Here is a 13,143-nt window from a genome sequence, read left to right as displayed (position 1 = left end):
TGTGGCATGTCCACTGGGTTGGGTTGTGGCTGTCTACTCTCTTTTGGACCAGTCCTCTGCAGAGGCACTCATTGCCTGCCGTTCAGTGGGTTTGGTGTCTGGACCGCATATGGTGAGGTTTAGCTTGGTCAGCTCTGGTGTGCCTATGACTGGAGACTTTCAACCCACTCAACCTTTAAGGCCTGCTGAATGCTGTGGTCAAGAGAGAGGATGTGGGCAGGGCTTTCTTCTAGTCCCCAATGGAGGGTCTGTTCTCCTGGTCCTAAGCAACGTGTCCTGAGGAAGGTAGTCCCAGCAGGTGTGAGTATCCTGGCTGCTTCTTAAATCCTCCACCTGGCATGTGACATATACATGTTTCACTTCGGTTTCTTGGCCATGACCAGTTCCTGTTCTTTTGTTTGTGGGGTTACAATGCTGGCTTGTGTCCAGGGAGACCTTAGAATGTGGCGGGGGCGCAGGCACCATGCAGGATTCTCTGCCCCTGATTGTTGGCCACAGCACCAAAGAGTCAGGTTGCTTTCTGGGGACAGGAGGTTTTCTGTTTTGTGGCTAAGTGATCAAGTGTTGGACCATATGTAGGTATTCCAGAGTTTGCCTCTGGAGTCGGATGCCTGCGAGGCTAAGCTAGGGCTCCATTGAGGTCCTAGGGGTATGTCAGGTTCCACCTTCTGACTCAAGTCCATGGACCTGGGTGTGAGGTAGGTGTCCGGCTTGTGTCTGAATACTCCTTTTTTCCAAGGCGGCCAACAAATTTGGGGTGGGCTCAGGGTCATTGTATGTGTCTCCGAATCTGGAAGGTTTGTGCAAATGTGACGGGCAGAGTTTCTTTCGGTGGGCATTCAGAGTCCTGTGCTATGCCTCCAGAGGCCCCATCCTGGAGGGCCTGTCAGCCAGGGCATCGTGGACAAAAGTCTGCAAACACAAACTCAGGATAGGGTTTTGGGCGAGGAGATGGCAAGCTCAAACTAGGGACAGCGAGGGCAGTGTCACGGGATCTGAAATAAGGGCAATGCGGAGGCAGGAATGCAGGCTTTTTGTCTGGGTTTTGTGTCTCAGTTGGCCACAGAATGAAAAAGTAACCTCATGGGGCCATGGGAGATTCTGCCTCTGTGAGGATTCTGCCCGGCTCTAAAGGTTTAGGTGTCTTTCGGGGGGGAAGGAAGAGTTCTGTTTTCCATCTCATGGGTACCACCATAGAATAGATTCCAGAGTCGGGTTCCGGGTGCCTGTGCCTCGAAAGCCTGACCAAGGGTGAGGATTTGGGCCTAGGGGCATGTCAGACCAGATATTCGGGATCCTGGTCCAGCTAGCGAGGGTGCTGTTTTGAAAGCAGACTCAGTCTGATGGTCACAATGCCTGTTTGTGGCCAGGGCAGCCCTCTGGGTTGGCGTGTGTCATGGGCCATGCAGATGGCTCCCACTCTGAGGGTTAGAGCCCCATCCCCACAGCAAGATTTACTGTCATGGAGAAGGAGGAGTGCTCTTTGATGCTTGAGGTTCCCCCATAGGTTGGGATTTGAGCTATTGTCTGGGCACAGACGCCTGAATAACCAGGTTGGGTAGAGATGACAGTCTCTGGCCTTGGCACATCCCACTTGCAGGATATGGTGTCCGATACCTGGGGGGCTGATGGGAGGTCAGAGCTCGGGCTGTGTCAGACAGAACATTATTGCACAGGGTGACCAAAGACATTGGGGTGCTGTCGAGGTTCTTGCAGGTTGATCCTCATGTGGGGATCCTGGGCAGACCACTAGGGCCCCCCCCCTTTTTTTTCTAGAAGGCCAGCAGAAGATGGCATTGTGGCTCCAGAATGAATAATCTGGAGGGCTGGCGGGCCAAGAGGGTGAGGACGGAATTCTGAATGCACAAGTGCCTGTTCAGTTCAGTGCCGAGAACATGGCATTAAAAATGTATAGCGTCTGACTGGAGATCTCCAGCACCTGAATCAGGGCACGTGTCAGATGATCTCTCACACTGGAGTTTGTGTCGATGGTGGCGGAGGAAGGGAGAGTTGCCTTCATGTGGCCATGTAGGTCTTCGCAGGCTGGGGCTTGTGAGTTATTCTGAACAGCAAGCTTTCCTTCTGTGGGACGGGGGAATCCATAATGGTGGCACCAGGGCCCCCCATATGTAAAAACGTCAAAGCAGAAGTCACCACATAGATGCCTGGAATGCCCAGCTCTGCTTAGCCTTCCAACCCAGAAACAAGACCATTTTGATGTGGTGGAAGTGCGGCAAAGTGCCCAGGGGGCTGTGGTGAATGGGAGCCTCATTCTGATGGGTCACAATGCTGGCTGGTGTCCAGGGAGACCTTAGAATGTGGCGGGGGCTCAGGCGCCATGCAGGATTCTCCTCCCCTGAGGGTTGGTAGCAGCGCCCAAGAGCCAGGTAGCCTTCTGGGGACAGGAGGTGCTCTGTTTTGTGCTCAGGGATCAAGTTTTGTACCATATGTAGGTAATCCATAAACTTACGCTGGAACAGATGCCTGCAAACCTCAGCTAGGGTTCCGTTGAGGTCCTAGGGGCTTGTCAGATTCCATCTTCTGACTCAGGGCCATTGATCTGTGTGTCTGCCTGGAGGTAGGTGTCTGGCATGTGTCAAACTGCGGTCTATGTCCATAGTGGCCATAGAAACTAGGTGGGCTCACTGCCTTGGGATCTGAAATTAGGGCGATGGGGAGTGGGAGTGCAGGGTTCTCATCTTGGTTTTGTTTCTCGGTTTGCATGGCGTGATGGGTGGCCTCATTGGTGCATGGGAGACTCTGCCTCAGTGGGGATTTTGCATGGCTCCCAAGGTTTTGGTGTCTTTCTGGATGAAGGGAAGAGAGCTGTTTTCCTTCTCCGGGGTCCCACCATAGCATGGATTCCAGAGTTGGGTACTGGGGATTGGTTCCTGGAGACCCCGACCAAAGGTGAAGATTTGAACCTAGAGACATGGCAGAACCGATGCGGGCTCCTGGTCCAGCTCCTGAGGGGGCTTCAGTGAAAGGCGGCTCAGACTTATGGTCACAATGCCTGTTTTTTTGCCCACGGTGTACTTCCTGGGTGGCCGTGGTCTCAAGGGCCATGCAACTGGCTGCCACTCATAGGGTTTGACCCCCATCTCCACAGCAAATATTTCTGGCCATGGGAAAGGAGGAGTGCTCTTTTGTGCTTGAGGTTCCCCAATAGGCCGCAATTTGAGCTATGGTCAGGGCACAGATGCCTGAACACCCAGGCTGGGTATAAATAACAGCCTGGGGCCAAGGCCAGTCACACCTGCAGGTGGTGGCACCCGCTACCTGGGGGGCTGACATCAGGTCGGGGCTCAGGCTGTGTCACACAGAGCATTAGTGCACAGTGTGTCCTGGATATTGTGGTTCTGACTAGGACTGTGCTGTTGATCCTCACATGGGGATTCTTGGCAGCTCATGGGGCCCTCCTTCTTTCTGGAGGGCAGGAAGAAAGCTGTGTTGTGGCTCCAGAATTCCCAATCTGGTGGGCTTTTGGGCCAGACGGGTGAGGATAAAAGTCTGAATGCAGAAGCGCCGGTTCATTTCAGTGCCGAGCACATGGCAATTCCAATGTACAGCATGTGACTTGAGATCTCCAGCACCTGAGTCAGGGCGAGTGTCAGATCGTCGCTCACTCTGGAGTTTGTGGGCATGATGGCAGATGAATGGAGGGGTGGCCTCATGAAGCCATGGAAAATTTCCCAGGCTGGGTCTTTTGAGCTGCTCCTAACAGTAAGCTTTCCTTCAGTGGGACAGGGGGAGTCCGTTTTAATGGCTCCAGAGTCCCCCATATGGAAAGACATGGTAGCAGAGCTCACCCCATAGATGTCTGGAAAGCCCAGCTCAGCTTATCCTTTCAGCCCAGGAACAAGGCAGTTTCGATATGCTGGCTCTGGCCCAAGTGCCCAGTGGGTTGAGCTAACAGGGCCTCGTTCTGATGGGACATAATGATGGCTTGTGTCCAGGGAGACCTTAGAATGTGGTGAGGGCTCAGGCGCCTTGCAGGATTCACCTCCCGTGAGGGTGGGACACAGCTCCCAGGAGCCAGGTGGACTTCTGGGGACAGGAGGTGTTCTGTTCTGTGGCTCAGGGACCAAGCGTTGGCCCGTATGTAAGTCAGAACCTGCCTCTGGGGACAGATGCCTACAAATCTCAGTTAGGGTTCCGTTGAGGTCATAGTGGCATGTCAGTTTAAATCTTCTGACTCAGGGCCATTGTGCTGGGTCTCTGCCTGGAGGTAGGTGTCTGGCATATGTCAGACTTTGCATTTCTGTCCAGAGCGGCCAACGAAATTGGGTGGGATCAGGGACCTTGCAGGTGTCTCCCAATCTGGAGGGTTTCTCCAATATGACGGGCAGAGTTTCCTTTGGGAGGGCCTTTAGAGTCCTGTGTCGTGGCTCCCGAGGCCCTATCGGAGGCCTGTTATAGGTGACTCCCCATCGTGCAGGGCCTGTCGGCCAGGGCTTTGGGGACAAAAGTCTGCAAACACAAATTGGGGTTAGTGTGAGGGCAAGGTGATGTCAGGCCCGATCTGCAGACCATAAGGGCAGTGCCTCAGGATTGGAAATTAGGGCGATGGGAAGGCAGGAGAGCAGGCTTTTCTGTCTGGGTTGTGTGTCTGGGTTTGGCACGGAATGGAGAGTTGGCCTCATGAGTCTATGGGAAGTTCTCCCTCTGTGCAGATTTTGCATGTCTCCCAAGGTTTTGGAGTCTTTCTGGATGAAAGGAAGAGTGCTGTTTTCCATCTCAGGGGTCCCACCATAGCAGGGATTCCAGAGTGGGCTTCTGGTCTGGGTGCCTGAAGAACCCAATGGAGCATGAGGATTTGGGCCTAGGGGCATGGAGGCCTGATATGCGGGCACCTGATCTAGCTAGTGAGGGGGCTGGTTTGAAAGCGGGCCCAGGCTGAGAGTCACAATGCCTGTTTGTGGCCAGAGCAGCCCTCCTGTGTGGACGTGGTCTCATGGGCCATGCAACTGGCTCCCACACTGAGTATTAAACCCCCATCCCCACAGCAAGCTTTTCCAGCTATGGGGAAGGAGCAGTGCTCTTTTGAGCTTGAGGTTCCCCCGTAGGTCAGGATTTGAGTTATCTTCTGGGTCCAGATGCCTGAATACCCAGGTTGGGTAGAGATGACTGCCTAGGGCCATAGCCTGCCCCACTTGCAGGAGATGGCGCCCGGTACCTGGGGGGATGACTGGGGTCAGGGCTCAGGCTCTGTCAAACAGTGCATTAGTGCACAGTGTGGCCTGGATATTGGGGTTCCTTCTAGGGCCGTGTGGGTTGATAATCACCTGGGGATTCTGGGCAAACCCATAGGACCATTCATCTTTCCGGAGGTCAGTCAGAGGACTGTGTTTTGTGGCTCCAGAATTCCCAATCTGGAGGTCTAGTGGGCAAGACGGGTGAGGACGTAAGTCTGAATGCACAAGCGCCTGCTCAGTTCATAACCGAGCACATGGCAGTTACAATGTGCAGCATCTGATTGGAGTTCCTCAGCACCTGAGTCAGGGAGAGTGTCGAATGTTCACTCATGCTGGAGTTTTGTCCATGATGCTCAATGAATGGATACCATGAGGCCATGGAGTTTTTCCCAGGCTGGGGCTTGTGAGCTGCTCCGAACAGCAAATTTTCCTTCTGCAGGACACGAGGAGTTCATATTGATGGTTCCATGGTCCCACATATGGAAAGACATGGTAGCAGAGCTCACTGCATAGATGTCTGGAAAGCCCAGCTCAGCTTGTACTTTCAGTCCGGGAACAGGCAGTTTTGATCTGGTGGCCCTGGGGCTAGTGCCCAGGGTGCTTAGATCACAGGGAGCCTCGTGCTGATTGGTCACCATTCTGGCTTGTGTCCAGGGAGACCTAGAATGTGGTGGGGGCTCAGGCGCCATGTAGGATTCAACTACCATGAGGACTGGATGCAGCTCCCAAGAGTCAGGTTTCCTTCTGGGGACAGGAGGTGTTCTGTTTAATGGTTCAGGGACCAAGCATTGGACCATATGAGGTATTCCAGAACCTGCCTCTGGTGACAGATGGCTGCAAACCTTAGCTAGGGTTCCATTGAGGTCCTAGGGGCATCTCAGTTTCTATCTTCTGATTCAGGGCCATTGACCTGGGTGTCTGCCAGGAGGTAGGTGTTTGTATGTGTCAGACTGTGTATTTCTGCCTAGAGCAGCCATCGAAATTGGGTGGGCTCAGGGGCCTTGCAGGTGTCTCCCAATCTGGAGGGTTTGTGCAACTGTGACGGGCAGAGTTTCCTACGGGAGGGCAGGCAGAGTCCTGTGCAGAGGCTCCAGACACCCCATCCTGGAGGGCCTGTCAGCCAGGGATTGGGGGACAAAAGTCTGCAAACACAAACTCGCGTTAGAGTGAGGGGAGAGGTGATGGCAGGCCTGATCTGCAGATCTTGAGGGCAGTGACTCGGGATCTGAAATTAGGGCATCGGGGAATCGGGGCCACAGGCTGTTCTGTCTGGGTTGTGTGTCTAGACTGGCCATAGAATGGAGTGGTGGCCTCATGGGGCCATGAGAGATTTTGCCTCTGTGAGGATTCTTCCCAGCTCTCAAGGGGTTGGTGTCTTTCAGGGGGAAGGGAAGAATGCAGTTTTCTGTCTCAGGGGTCCCGCCATAGCAGGGATTCCAGAGTCAGCTTCTAGATCCGGGCGCCTGGAGAACCCAACCGAGGGTGAGGATTTGGGCCTAGGGACATGTCACGTCCGATATGCGTGCTCCTAGTCCAGATAGCGAGGTGGCTGATTTGAAAGCAGGCTCAGGCTGAGAGTCAAAATGCCTGTTTTTGGCCAGGGCGGCCCTGCTATGTAGGCGTGGTCTCATGGACCATGCAGCTGGCTCCCACTCTGAGTGTTAAGCCCCCATCCCCACAGCAAGATTTTCCCATTGTGGGGAAAGAGGAGTGCTCTTTATTGCTTGAGGTCCCCCCATAGGTCGGGATTTGAGCTCTGGTCTGGGCACAGACGACTGACAACACAGGTTGGGTAGAGATGACAGTCCTTGCCCATGGCAGGTCCCCCCTGCAGGATGTAGCAGCTGCAACCTGGGCGGCTGATGGGAGGTCGAGGTTCAGGCTGTGACAGACAGAGCATTAGTGCGCAGGGCGACCGAGGATATTGGGGTTCCTTCGAGGTCCGTGCAGGTTGATCCTCACTTGGCGATTCTGAGCCGACCCCTAGGGAACTTCTTCTTTCTGGAGGGCAGGCAGAAGACTGTTTTGGAGCTCCCGAATGAACAATCTGGAGGGCTGGACGGCCATGAATTGAGGACGGAATTCTGTACACAAAAGCACCAGTTCCATTCAGTGCCGAGCACCTTGCATTTGCAATGTGCAGAGTCTGACTCGAGATCTTTTGTACCTGTGTTAGGGCATGTGTCAGATGGTTGCCAACCCTGGAGTTTGTGTATATGTTGGCCGACGAGTGGAGGGGTGGCCTCATGAGGTCATGGAGGTCTTCCAAGGCTGGAGCTTTTGTTCTGCTCCGGACAGCAACCTTTCCTCCTGCGGGACAGGGGGAGTCCATTTTGATGGCAGCTGGGTCCCCCATTGGGAAAGACATCTTAGCAGAAGTCCCCGCATGGATGCCTGGAAAGCTCAGCTCCGCTTACCCTTCCAGACCAGGAACAAGGCCGTTTGGATCTGGTGGCTCTGGGGCAAAGTGCTCAGGGGGCGGAGGTGACAGGGAGCCTCATTCTGATGGGTCACAAGGCTTGCTTGTGTCCAGGGAGACCTTAGAATGTGGCGGGAGCTTAGGCGCCATACAGGATTCTCCTCCCCTGAAGGTTGGACGCAGTTCCCAAGAGCCAGGATGCCTTCTGTGGACAGGAGGTGTTTTGTGTTGTGGCTCAGGGGTCAAGTGTTGGACCATATGTAGATATTCAAGAGTTTGCCTCTGGAGGCAGATGCCTGCAAAACTAGCTAGGGTTCCATTGAGGTCCTAGGGGTAAGTCAGATTGCATCTTTTGACTCAGGGACATTGACCTGGGTGTCTGCCTGGAGGTAGATGTCTGGCATATGTCCTATTGCACCTTTTTTCAAAGGCATCCAACAAATTTGTGGTGAGCTTAGGAGCATTGCAGGTGACTCCCCATCTGGACGGCATTTCCAAATGTGATGGGCAGAGTTTCCATCAGGTGGGCATTCAGAGTCCTGCGCTGTGCCTCCAGATGCCCCATCCTAGAGGCCCTGTCTGCCATGGCTTCGGGAAAAAAAAGTCCTCAAACACAAACTTGTGATAGGGTTTTGGGCGAGGTGATGGCAGGCCCAATCTAGGGACCATGAGGGCAGTGCTGCAGGATCTGAAATGAGGGTAACACGGAGGCAGGAGTGCAGGCTTTTCTGTCTGGGTTGTTGTCTTGGTTGGCCTCAAATTGTAGCAGTAGCCTCATGGGGCCATGGGAGATTTTGTTTCTGTGAGGATTCTGCCTGGCTCCCAAGGGTTTGGTATCTTTCGGGGGGAAGGGAAGAGTGCTGTTTTCCGTCTCAGTGGTCCAGCCATAGCAGTTATTCAGAGTCAGCTTCTGGGTTCGGGTGCATGGAGAACTCGACCGAGGGTGAGGATTTGGGCCTAGGGGCATGTCAGGCCCTATATGCGGGCTCCTGGTTCAGCTAGCAAGGGGGCTGGTTTGAAAGTGGGTTCATCCTGAGGGTCACAATGCCTGTTTGGGTCCAGGGCACCACTCCTGGGTGGGCGTGGTCTCATGGGCCATGCTGCTGGCTCCCACTTTGATGGTTTGACCTCCATCCCCACAGCAAGCTATTCCCTTCGTGGCGAAGGAGGAGTGCTCTTTTATGCTTGAGGTTCCCCATAATTGGGGATTTGAGCTATGGTCTGGGTTGGGTAGAAATGACAGTCTCTGGCCTTGACACGTCCCACCGGAAGGTAATGGGGCCCGTTACCTGGGGGGCTGATTGGAGGTCGAGACTCAGGCTGTGTCAGACAGAGCATTACTGCACAGAGTGGCCACAGATATTGGGATGTCATCGAGGTCCCTTCAGGTTGATCCTCACGTGAGGATTCTGGGCAGACACCTTGGGCCCTACTTCTTTCTGGAGGGCAGGCAGAAGACTGTGTTGTTGCTCCCGAGTGAACAATCTCGAGGACTGGTGGGCCAGGTGGGTGAGGACGGAATTCTGAACACAGAAGCGCCGGTTCAGTTCAGTGCTGAGCACATGGCATTTCCAATGTGCAGCTTCTGAGTCCAGATATCCAGCACCTGAGTCAGGGCACGTGTCTGATAGTCACTCACGCTGGAGTTTGTGTCCATCTATACAGACAGCAGGTACACCTTTGCTACTCTCCATATACATGGGGCTATTTATAAAGAAAGGTGCCTATTAACAGCAGAAGGAAAAGTAATTAAAAACAGAGGAGAAATATTGGCTCTCCTCGAGGCTATCTACGACCCAAAAGAGGTGGCCGTAATGCATTACCCGGGACACCAAAAGGGGAGTGATCTGATCTCAAAAGGAAACCAATTAGCTGATCAAGCTGGAAAGAAATCAGCTCGAGAAACAGTACAAAAACTAGTTACACTCCCGGCTCCAGCCATACCAGAAACACCGAAGTTTTCAGAAGATGATTTAAAGTATTTACAGAAATGGGTTAAATTGGTCTATGAAGGGGACTGGGCTAAGACTGAAGTGGGATAAATAATTCTTCCCCGAAGAGTAGGCAAAAAGTTAGTAGACCAGATACATCAGGGTACTCATTTGGGGACACGCAAACTCAAGGATCTTATAGGCAAGCAGTTCCAGGTTTCTAACTTAGGGAATATGGTTCAGGATGTAGTTGATAGATATGCTCAATGCCAGACAGTTAATGTGGGAAGAATGAAAATGGGAAGAGGGAAAAGAGAAAGAGCTTAGGAACCAAGAATTTACTGGGAAATAGATTTTACAGAAATGAAACCTGGAAAATATGGGCACAAGTACATGTTAGTTTTTGTAGATACGTTTTCAGGCTGGGTAGAGTCTTCTCCCGCCAAACATGAGACGGCAGGAGTGGTAGCCAAAAAGCTACTAGAAGAAATAATTCCTAGGTTTATGCTGCCTCACGCAATCAGGTCAGAAAATGACCCTGCATTTGTGAGTTCAGTCTCACATGCATTGGCCAAGGCCGTGGGCACTAATTGGAAACTACATTGTTCCTACCTGCCCCAGACTTCTGGGCAAGTAGAGAGAATGAACCGGACTCTTGAAGAGACCTTGAGAAAACCAATTCTGGAGACTAGCGGTGGATGGATGGATCTCCTTTCTTTTGCCCTCCTCAGGGCATGATGTACACCCTATTTAAGCAAGGTGACCCTATTTGAAATAATGTTTGGGAGACACCCCCACCCCCTGTCCTCTACTACAAGAGGTTGCCCTAGCAGAAATGACTGATAAATCTGTACTTTAGTCACTGAAGGCATTACAGTCTGTCAAATAAAAGCCCACTCAGGGATCTGGACTTCCCACACTGGGACGGAGACGGAGGTGGTACCACATTCTTACCTACCCGGGGACTTGGTTTGGATACGTCGCTATCAAGTAGGAAACTTGGAGCCTCGCTGGAAGTACCATTTACTGTTATCTTGAACACCCCCATGGCAATAAAAGTAGAAGGAATTAGGGCCTGGATTCATGCGGGTCAGGTCAAACGAGCCGAGAACATGGACACCCCCAGAGATGGAATGTGCAGTCGACAGACCCTGCTGACCATGGACTAAAGCTAAGACTAAAAGAACTGTGAGTTTATTGTTGCTCCTATTGTTACCTGTTTATGTAAAGTATAGGTAGGAAATTAGATGAATGAAATTATGAAAAATGGAAAATGTTATACAGAGTGGTAAATGGCTAACTCATCAGCTGACTGTGCATGACTGTCATTTGTACAGAAGAAAACTAGAGGGATAAAAATGTTAGACTTACATGCTCAGTATAAACCCTTACAATTGGAGAACATAGAACTGGCTGAAAAGTCAGGGATTTGCCTAATCTCCAAAGAAAAGGGGGGAATGTAAGGGCCTGGTTGGCCATACGGAGTCATTTTGTGTTTATGTAGTGAACTTAGATTGACCCCAACCCTCCCAGAGGAACTTACTTGCAAAGCCTAGATACAAGGGTGGGTCAGGCCAGGTGAAGACATCCAATCAGTGGGGAGCACATATATCTACTAAGCAAATTGAAATTCAATTGGCCACCTATGTGTTACCTAGCAGTTGTGTGTGTGTGTGTGTGTGTGTGTGTGTGTGTGTGTGTGTGTGGCAGACCTAGCATGCCTGTGCAGTTTTCTCTGTGTATTGAAATCCCATTAGCCACCTGTGTGTGGGCCAGGCTCAACCACCTCTCTAAAAGCTGGTCTGTGAGGCTGCAGAGGGGAGCAGGAGGAGTCAGAGTAGCCGGTAGGGGAGTCATTGGGAGCAGACTTGTCGCCCCGAGCAGTAGCACCAGCAGCAGCAGCGGCAGTGCCACTGTGAGTGGCCTTGCCACCTCAAGCAGCAGCACCAGCAGCGGCAGTGCCGCTGCAATTGGCCTCACTGCCCCGAGCAGTAGCACCAGAAGCAGCAGTGGCAGCACCACTGTGAGTGACCTCGCCGCCTCCAGCAGTAGCACCATCAGCGGCAGCACCACCGTGAGTGACCTCGTGCCTCGGGCAGTAGCACCAGCAGGCCGTCCTGAGCAGGAGCATCAGCAGCAGCAACAGCAGCAGCACCATCGCAAGCAGCCTTGCTGCCTCAGGCAGTGCCACCACGGGGCGCAGCCTCTCAGGAGCCGACTGTGCAGCGTCATCAGGAGAAGCATTGTTGGGAGCCTCGTTGTCTGTGGCCTCATCTGGGGAGCGGCTTCACTGGGAGCGGCCTGTGGTACAGTGACGGTGGGGCAGGGAGCCTCCAGGAGGGACCCCATTGTCTGGGAGGCGGTGGCCCCCAGCATGGCTCAGGCACCTACTGGCCAGTTTCGTTTCTAATGCATAAGGCTCAGGCACCTACCGGTCATTTTTTTTTCTAATGGATGGGGCTCGGGCACCTACCGGTCACTTTGGTTTCTAATGCATGGGGCTCAGGCACCTACTCGTCACTTTGGTTTCTGATGCATGGTGCGAAATAAAGCTTTGCTTGATTTTTGCTTTGTGTCAGTCTCGTTCCTTTGATTATGAACCCTAACAATGGCATTTCCAATGTGCATCATCTGAATCGAGATCTCCAGCCCCTGAGTCAGGGCAAATATCAGATGGTCACTCATGTTGGTTTTGTGTCCATGATGGCCGACAAATAGAGGGGTGGTCTCATGAGGCCATGGAGGTCATCTCAGGCTGGGGCTTGTGAGCTCTCCGAACAGCAAGCTTTCCTTCTGCAGGATAGGAGGGTCCTTTTTGATGGCACCAGCGTACCCCATATGGAAAGACATCATAGCAGAAGTCACCGCATGGATGCCTGGAAAGCCCTGCTCCGCTTACACTTCCAGCCCCGTAACAAAGCAGTTTTGATCTGTTGGCTATGGGGCAAAGTGACCAGGGAGCTGAGGTCACTGGGAGTCTCCTGCTGATGGGTCACAATGCTGACTTGAGCCCAGGGAGACCTCAGGATGTGGCGCGGGTTCAAGCGCCATGCAGGATTCTCCTCCCCTGAGGGTTAAACGCAGCACCCAAGAGCCAGGTTGCCTTCTGGGGACAGGAGATGTGCTGTTTTTGCATAAGGGACCTAGCGTTGGAACATAGGTAAGTACTCCGAATATTCCTCTGAGGACAGATGCCTGCAAACCGAAGCTAGGATTCCATTGAGATCCTAAGGGCATGTCAGTTTCCTCTTCTGACTTAGGGCCATTGACCTGGGTGTCTTCCTGGAATTAGGTGTCTGGCATGTGTCAGAATGTGCATTTCTGACTAGAGTGGCCAACGAAATTGGGTGGGCTTAGGGTCCTTGAAGGTCTCTCCCAATCTGGAGGATTTGTGCAACTGTGATGAGCAGAATATCCTTCGGAAGGGCAGGAGAGTCCTGAACTGTGGCTCAAGAGACTCCATCCTGGAGGGCCTGTGGGCCAGGGTTTTGGGGACAAAATTCTGCAAACACAAACTCGGTTTAGGATGAGGGGCGAGGTGATGGCAGGCCTGATCTGCAGACCGTGAGGGCAGTGCCTCGAGATCTGAATATATTTC

This window comes from Meles meles, unplaced genomic scaffold (genome assembly GCF_922984935.1).
Source record: "Meles meles unplaced genomic scaffold, mMelMel3.1 paternal haplotype, whole genome shotgun sequence".
Classification (NCBI taxonomy): domain Eukaryota; kingdom Metazoa; phylum Chordata; class Mammalia; order Carnivora; family Mustelidae; genus Meles; species Meles meles.
Note: the sequence above shows the minus strand (reverse complement) of the source record.